The following is an 8,213-nucleotide window of genomic DNA, read 5'->3' on the forward strand; positions in this document are numbered from 1 at the left end:
ATACTTTACAGATCTATCCATTTCCCTGCAAATTTCATAATTTCATCTTTCTTTGCTGCTGAATGAAAACTCCATTGTATAAATGTACCATGTCTTCATTATCCACACCATGATTATCTTTTAATTAATTAATTAATTTGTTTATTTATTTGAGAGAGAGAATGTGTAGGGGCACACCAGAGCCTCTTGCTACTGCAAAGGAACTCCAGATGCATGGGTCACTTTGTGCTTCTGGCTTTACATGGGTAATGGGGAATTGAACCTGGGCCATTAGGCTTTAGAAGCAAGTGCTTTAACTGCTGAGAAATCTCTTCATCCCTTATGAAGAAGTTTACATGGGAACTAGAAAAATATCTTAGCAATTAAGGCACTTTCCTGCAAAGCCAAATGACCCAGGTTTGATTCCCCAGGAACCACATAAGCCAGATGCACAAGATAACCCACACATCTGGAGTTTGTTTGCAATGATTGGAGGCCCTGGTATGCGCTCACTCTCTCAAATAAAGAAAGAATAAAATACTTTTAAAAGTTTTTAAAAGAAGAGTGAAATTCTCTATAGTGGTATCAAGATGTCCTAAGACAAATTGTAGCCAAAGATTGTTAACTCTTTCTGGTCTTGCTCAAAGACAGCAAAAACATTTTCTGATGTCTTAATGCTTTCAGGTACAAGCAACCTTTTCTGAATATCTCAGTATAGTCATACATCCAAGAAAAGTGTCTACAATGCCTTTCTTTTTGGGTATGATAATACCCTTCTATAAGGTAATTTGATGAGGTAAAGACAGGCAGTGATTGCAGAATGTGATCTCCTGACTCTCACTCTAACCAAAACCTTAACACCTAACCTTCACCCCAAAATTCCTAAACTCAACCTGACTCTGACCCCAATCCTGACCCTGAAACAGACACTGACCCTAATCCTAAACCTGGCCTTGACACTAGCCACAAACCTCTAACTCTAAGACTAACACCAAAAATAGTAGTGTGTTATGTTACAGAATGATCTCACCAATTAGCAGATGAAAATGAAGCTCTGAGAGGAAAAGTATTAGATGTTAGATCCAGTATTTTGAGTGGTACACAGTGCAACTGATAACCATTTCTTTCTTTCTTTCTTCTTCTTTTTTTTTTTTTAGCCCAGGCTAACCTGGGATTCATTATATGGTCTCAGGCTAGTCTTGAACTTACTTTGATCCTCCTACCTCTACCTCATGAGTGCTGGCATTAAAGACATGCCCCACCATGGCTAGCCAAATGGTATCTCTTTTTCAAAAACAATTATTTTATTCTACTTCAGATAATTTTCTAGGTATCACGCAGAAGAATCCTTATTGTCTGTAACATAAAGTGACAGGGTCCTTCAAAGTTAAAGAATAATTGAAAATAAATTTACTTGTCAGGTTTATTGTTTTTCCTAGTAGGGTCTCACTCTAGCCAAGGTTGACCTGGAATTCACTATTTAGTCTCAGGATTATCTCTTACTCAGGGTGATCCTCCTACCTCTGCCTCCCAAGTGATGAGAATAAAGGGGTGTACCACCATGCCCAGCCAGAAGTCAGTTTTAATCCTTGCTCATGTTCAAAGTATAACCACTGTGATAAGACATAAGATATTAGCAGCCACTAATTTTTGATTCACACTTAAGTGGAAGTAAAGGGGCACCAGTGATTTCATATCCCCCAGCATAGACAACATAAGAGCCACAATGCACACCACTCCCAGAAAGACAGTAAATGAAATCCTGAAGAGACAGGGTTTTTTTTTTTTTTTTCTTCCCTTTTATTGTTATTTTGCAGTTGGGAGAAGAGTAGCAATAACCTCTTTCCTTCCTCTGGATTTCCTCAGCAACTTAGAGATGGAATTAGTCCTCTATACCAGAGTGACAGAATAAAACATCTATATGATGAATCACAATATTCACACAACAGTGAGGTTTTGCTGCACCTGCAGCATCAATGACAACATATTTATTTGGAGTACTACACAAAACTTTGAACCTTAAGACCAATTTATAGGGATTATACAGAGTCAACACTCCTGTCTTGACTGCTCATTGGCATAAAATATTAGCTCTGTGGTACACACAAAAATAACATAATTTATTGGGCTGGAGAGCTGGCTTAGCAATTAAGGCACATGCCTGTGAAGACTAAGGACCCAGGTTCGATTCTCAAGGTCCCGTGTAAGCCAGATTCACATGGTGGCATATGCATCTGGAGTTCATTTGCAGTGGCTAGAGGTCCTGGCCTACCCATTCTCACTCTTTCTCTCTCTCTCCCCCATCCCTTTCTCTGTGTCTAATAAATAAATAAATAAAAATAAATCTTTCAGAAAACCATAATTTCCTTCTGGTTGATTTTCTTTTTGTTGCATTGGCACGAAATTTCCCTCATTGTAGCTTCTGTCTGTACAGTCTCAAACCTATTTTGAATTTTCCTAGATTCACTTAAAAGAAGCTCAAAAACAGGGATAGAGGAGGTTTAGCAGTTAAAAACACTTGCTTATAAAACCTGATGGCATTGGTTTGATTCGCCAGTGCCCCCCAAAAGCCAGATGCACATAGTGATACATGCATGTGGGGTTCACTTGCAGTGGCAAAAGGCCATGGAGTGCCCATACTTACTTAACTTCCTTTTTTCTTTTCTCCCTCTCTCTCTTTCTCCTGGGAAAAACATTTAAAATATTTTTAAAAGCTCCAAAACATTTTGGCAGTCTTGGCAACACCTGGGCCTCAGAAAGCCCATAACAATATCTCTTAAATAATGGAGGAAGAGTGGCATCAAAAGATAAAATTTTAAATTTTAAAATACTTGGCACAAAGTTGGCGATATATAGGATAATCAGAACCATGCTCAGAATCAAAATTGTCATCATGGAAATAATAAATGAAAGCCTCTACACATGGTCAAGTTGGAAAAAAACAGAAAGTGGAATAAGAGCTTTTCAACTGTTCAACATAAGTATGTCTACATCTAAGGATTTCTTCACATGAACAGTAAGAATAAACTGATGAGGGGCTCTGGGAGAGCTCAGTTGGTAATGTGTTTGCTTTGTAAGCATGAGGACCTGAGTTTGATTGGTAGAACTCAGGTAGAAGAAGAAGGAGGAGGAGGAGGAGGACAAGAACAAGAAGAACAAGCAGAAGAAGCAGAACAAGAACAAGAAGAAATGGCCAGAGAGATTGCTTAGTGGTTAAGCTCTTGCCTGTGAAGCCTAAGGACTCCAGTTCAAGGCTTGATTCCCCAGGCCCCAGATTAGCCAGATGCACAAAGGGGTACAAGCATCTGGAGTTCCTTTGCAGTGGCTTGGAGGCCCTGGCGCACCCATTCTCCTCTCTCTATTTCTCTGTCACTCTCATATAAGTAAAAATGAACAAAAAAATTAAAAATAAATTTAAAAAAGATAGACATGGAGATGTGCACTTGAGTCCCAGTTCTGGGATCCCAGAGACAGAAAAGTCCATGGTCAGTGAGAGACTGCATCCCAAAGAAAGAACAAAAAGAACCACGGTGCTTGTGGAACAATACCTGAGGTTGTTCTCTGGCCCCCACATGCATGTACACACATGCATACATGCCCACATATATGTGCATCCACACATGCAATGAACAAATGAAAGCCACGGTCACAACTTTGGTGCTAGGATGAGCAGTTTAGAGCTAAAATTCAAGAAGTGAGTGAGAAGACAACTGAAAGGATAGTGTATAAATTATTATTTAGACATAATGAAGTATGATTTGTTCTTAGGTATAAAGATACTGATGGTATGATAAATACAAGTTTTCTGACATCCTACAGCATGGTGGTAAAATTCAAAACCTTTCACCTGTCTACAACACCCTTCCTCCCATTTCCAGCTCAGTCTGTCTCCCCAATTACAATAGTTAAAAAAAAAAAAAAACTAAAGGAAAGAAATGAAATTATCAAACAGAAATAAGTCCTCCAAGCAGAGAGGATTGCAGTTTCCATGCTGCAAGATTTTGGGTGCCTGGCTATGTGAGGGAAGGGATGGCAGACAAATGGCTAAAATGGGATGCAGTGAGATATTGAAGTTGGAAGACACTGGATAATAGGGCAGGGCTAGAATCCACAGGCCTCATGGGTTGGTTATTGGTGGAATTTGGAAGGTTTTTATCTGAAGGCAGTTACCCTTGTTTGAGTTTATTCAAATTTTCTAATTGTGACTCAGTATGAAGGAGATTCAGGTATTTTAGGATTTTTTCCCTAGCACTCAGATCATCTGATTTATTGAGGTATACTAATTCATAGGATGGGCTCTCTCTCTCTTTTTCTTTTTCTTTTTTTTTTTTTTAAGGTAGAATCTCACTCTGGCCCAGACTGACCTGGAATTCACTATGTAGTTTCAGGGTGACCTCAAACTCATGGTGATTCTCCTACCTCTGCCTCCCACGTGCTGGAATTACAGGCTTGTGCCACCACGCCCGACCTATTTATTATTTCTGGTTAAACTGAGTGTTTGGCAATAAATGGAAAATTTGGGAAGTTTTTCCAATAACAAACTTTCATGTTTCCTGGTTTCTCAACTTTGTTTCTCTCTAAGGTTACTTTTTTTTTCCCTACTGCTAGATTTAAGCTGTTGCAGACAGGATCACATTGCTGACAGAAATCACCCACCCAGAGCAGCTTGTGGGAAAAAAAGGGGGGGGGCTAATTTTGGTTTACAGGCTCAAGGGGGTGTTAGAGACAAGCCCTGAGCAACTTCTGCCCTGAGCCACTTCTGACCTTTCCTCATCCCCCCACCCCGCCACACCTAACTGATTCCATCCCCCCACCCCGCCACACCTAACTAATTAACACCCTGCCTGGCAACTGCAGAGACTTGAGAACTGTACCATGAATTCTTGGAATAACCACAAACTGTCCTAGGCCGAAGGCCAAGAAGATTCTGTAACTTTCCACCACCTGCCTCCTCCAGCCCCTCCCTCACCCAAAACCCTAACCCTAACCCTAACCCTTTAAAAGGCCGCTCCGGCTCAATAAAATTGGACTCGTGACAAGTGTACATTTGCTTGAGTCTCTTTCTCTCTCTCGCCCATCTTATTTCAAGTTAGGGTCCTCCTCACCCCCATGAATAACTAGGTCCCACGGGACGGGACACGTGGTGCCCAACGTGGGGCTCGAGGCACGGACCTCACCAGATGGAGACTCCTAATTCAGCGACCTCTGGAGGATTTGTTAAGTGGTCACTGCTTCTCCGCCCAAGAAGACGGCAACACCTGGTAAGTTTTCCCTGTTCATTCCATCCCATCGAGATGGGCCATTCATTGTCTAAAGAGGCTTCTTTCATAAAGGATTTAAAAGCCTCTCTCAGAGAGTGAGGAATACGGGTAAAGAAAAAGGATCTTATACAGTTTTTTGTTTTTGTTGACAAGACATGTCCATGGTTGATGATTGATGGACCTAATATTCATCCCAAAAAGTGACAAAGAGTAGGTAGAGAATTAAATCAGAAACTCTCTGAGGAAGGCAATGACGCACTATCCCCAACTATTTTCTCTTTCTGGGGCTTAATTCAAGACATTGGCGAGGAAGCAAATAATGACTCTGGTAAACGCCACCTTCTCTCTGTGGCCGAACATTGTCTCTCATCTTCACAGCCTGCCTGGCTCCTGCTGCCCTTCGCGTCCCCCCTCTCGAGCTTCAGACTCCTTTTCTCTCGTTGATGTTTCTGACTCTCATACTTCTGACCCTTTGAATCTCCCCCAACTTTACCCTCCACTACCCCCTATTGACATTTCTAACCCCCCCCCCCCCATAACCAATTGCCTCACCTAATCAATCCTGTTCTAAAGCACCAACCTACCACTAAACCTCAGCCTCCTCCTGCTGGTCCCTCATCCTCTTTCTCCCCTCCAGATGACCCTCTCGAACCTGGCAATGCAACCACCTTAGAAGGTGAGGCCGCCCATTGTCACAATCCTGATTGGCCACCCCTCGCCCCCACTGCCCCAACTCTTTCCCCCAAAACTCTCCCCTCTGCTCCTCTTTTTTTTTTTTTTAAATTTTTATTAACATTTTCCATGATTATAAAATATATCCCATGGTAATTCCCTCCCTCCCCACCGCCACACTTTCCCGTTTGAAATTCCATTCTCAATCATATTACCTCCCCATTACAATCATTGTAATTACATATATACAATATCAACCTATTAAGTATCCTCCTCCCTTCCTTTCTCCACCCTTTATGTCTCCTTTTCAACTTACTGGCCTCTGCTACTAAGTATTTTCATTCTCACACAGAAGCCCAGTCATCTGTAGCTAGGATCCCCATATGAGGGAGAACATGTGGCGCTTGGCTTTCTGGGCCTGGGTTACCTGACTTAGTATAATACTTTCCAGGTCCATCCATTTTTCTGCAAATTTCATAACTTCATTTTTCTTTACCGCTGAGTAGAACTCCATTGTATAAATGTACCACATCTTCATTATCCACTCATCTGTTGAGGGACATCTAGGCTGGTTCCATTTCCCAGCTATTATAAATTGAGCAGCAATAAACATGGTTGAGCATGTACTTCTAAGGAAATGAGATGAGTCCTTTGGATATATGCCTAGGAGTGCTATAGCTGGGTCATATGGTAGATCAATCTCTAGCTGCTTTAGGAACCTCCACACTGTTTTCCACAATGGCTGGACCAGATTGCATTCCCACCAGCAGTGCAGAAGGGTTCCTTTTTTTCCACATCCCCGCCAACATTTATGATCATTTGTTTTCATGATGGTGGCCAATCTGACAGGAGTGAGATGGAATCTCAATGTAGTTTTAATCTGCATTTCCCTGATGACTAGTGACGTAGAACATTTTTTTAGGTGCTTATATGCCATTCGTATTTCTTCCTTTGAGAACTCTCTATTTAGCTCCTTAGCCCATTTTTTGATTGGCCTGTTTGATTCCTTATTAGTTAACTTTTTGAGTTCTTTGTATATCCTAGATATTAATCCTTTATCAGATATATAGCTGGCGAAGATTTTTTCCCATTCTGTAGGTTGCCTCTTTGCTTTTTTCACTGTGTCCTTTGCGGTGCAAAATCTTTGTAATTTCATTAGGTCCCAGTGGTTAATCTGTGGTTTTATTGCCTGAGCAATTGGGGTTGTATTTAGAAAGTCTTTGCCAAGACCAATATGTTGGAGGGTTTCCCCTACTTTTTCCTCTAGCAGTTTCAAAGTTTCCGGTCTGATGTTAAGGTCTTTAATCCATTTGGACTTAATTCTTGTGCATGGCGAGATAGAAGAATCTATTTTCATCCTTCTGCAGATATTTATCCAGTTTTCAAAACACCATTTGCTGAAGAGGCTGTCTCTTCTCCAATGAGTATTTTTGGCATTTTTATCGAATATCAGGTGGCTATAGCTACTTGGGCTTACATCTGGGTCCTCTATTCTGTTCCACTGATCTACATGTCTGTTTTTGTGCCAGTACCATGCTGTTTTTGTTACTATGGCTCTGTAGTATAGGTTAAAATCAGGTATGGTGATACCACCAGCCTCTTTTTTGTTGCTCAGTATTATTTTAGATATTCGAGGTTTTTTATGATTCCAAATGAATTTTTGGATTGTTTTTTCTATTTCCATGAAGAAAGCCTTTGGAATTTTGATAGGGATTGCATTAAATGTGTAGATTGCTTTAGGTAAGATTGCCATTTTCACGATATTGATTCTTCCAAGCCAGGAACAAGGGATGTTTCTCCACTTTCTAGTGTCTTCTGCAATTTCTCGCTTGAGTGTCTTAAAGTTCTCATTGTATAGATTCTTTACTTCCTTAGTTAGGTTTATTCCAAGGTATTTTATTTTTTTTGATGCAATTGTGAATGGGAGTGATTCTCTGATTTCATCCTCTGTGTGTTTGTTGTTAGCATATATGAAGGCTACTGATTTCTGTGTATTTATTTTGTATCCTGCTACATTGCTGTAGGTTTTGATTAGCTCTAACAGCTTGCTAGTAGAGTCTTTAGGGTCCTTTATGTATAGAATCATGTCATCTGCAAATAGTGATAACTTGATTTCTTCCTTTCCAATTTGTATCCCTTTTATGTGTGTCTCTTGCCTTATTGCTATGGCTAAGACTTCCAAAACTATATTAAATAGAAGTGGAGACAGTGGACACCCTTGTCTTGTTCCTGATTTTAGTGGAAAAGCTTCCAGTTTTTCCCCATTTAGTAATATGTTGGCTGTAGGCTTGTCATAAATAG

General features: G+C 40.5%; 1 pseudogene; it reads right to left on the reverse strand.

Annotated features, from left to right (window-relative positions):
* Positions 1–1,578: 1,578 nt before the first annotated feature.
* Positions 1,579–2,088, reverse strand: LOC123453670 (annotated as a pseudogene).
* Positions 2,089–8,213: the final 6,125 nt, after the last annotated feature.

Source organism: Jaculus jaculus, chromosome 12 (assembly GCF_020740685.1).
Source record: "Jaculus jaculus isolate mJacJac1 chromosome 12, mJacJac1.mat.Y.cur, whole genome shotgun sequence".
In the NCBI taxonomy this organism is placed as follows: Eukaryota; Metazoa; Chordata; class Mammalia; order Rodentia; family Dipodidae; genus Jaculus; species Jaculus jaculus.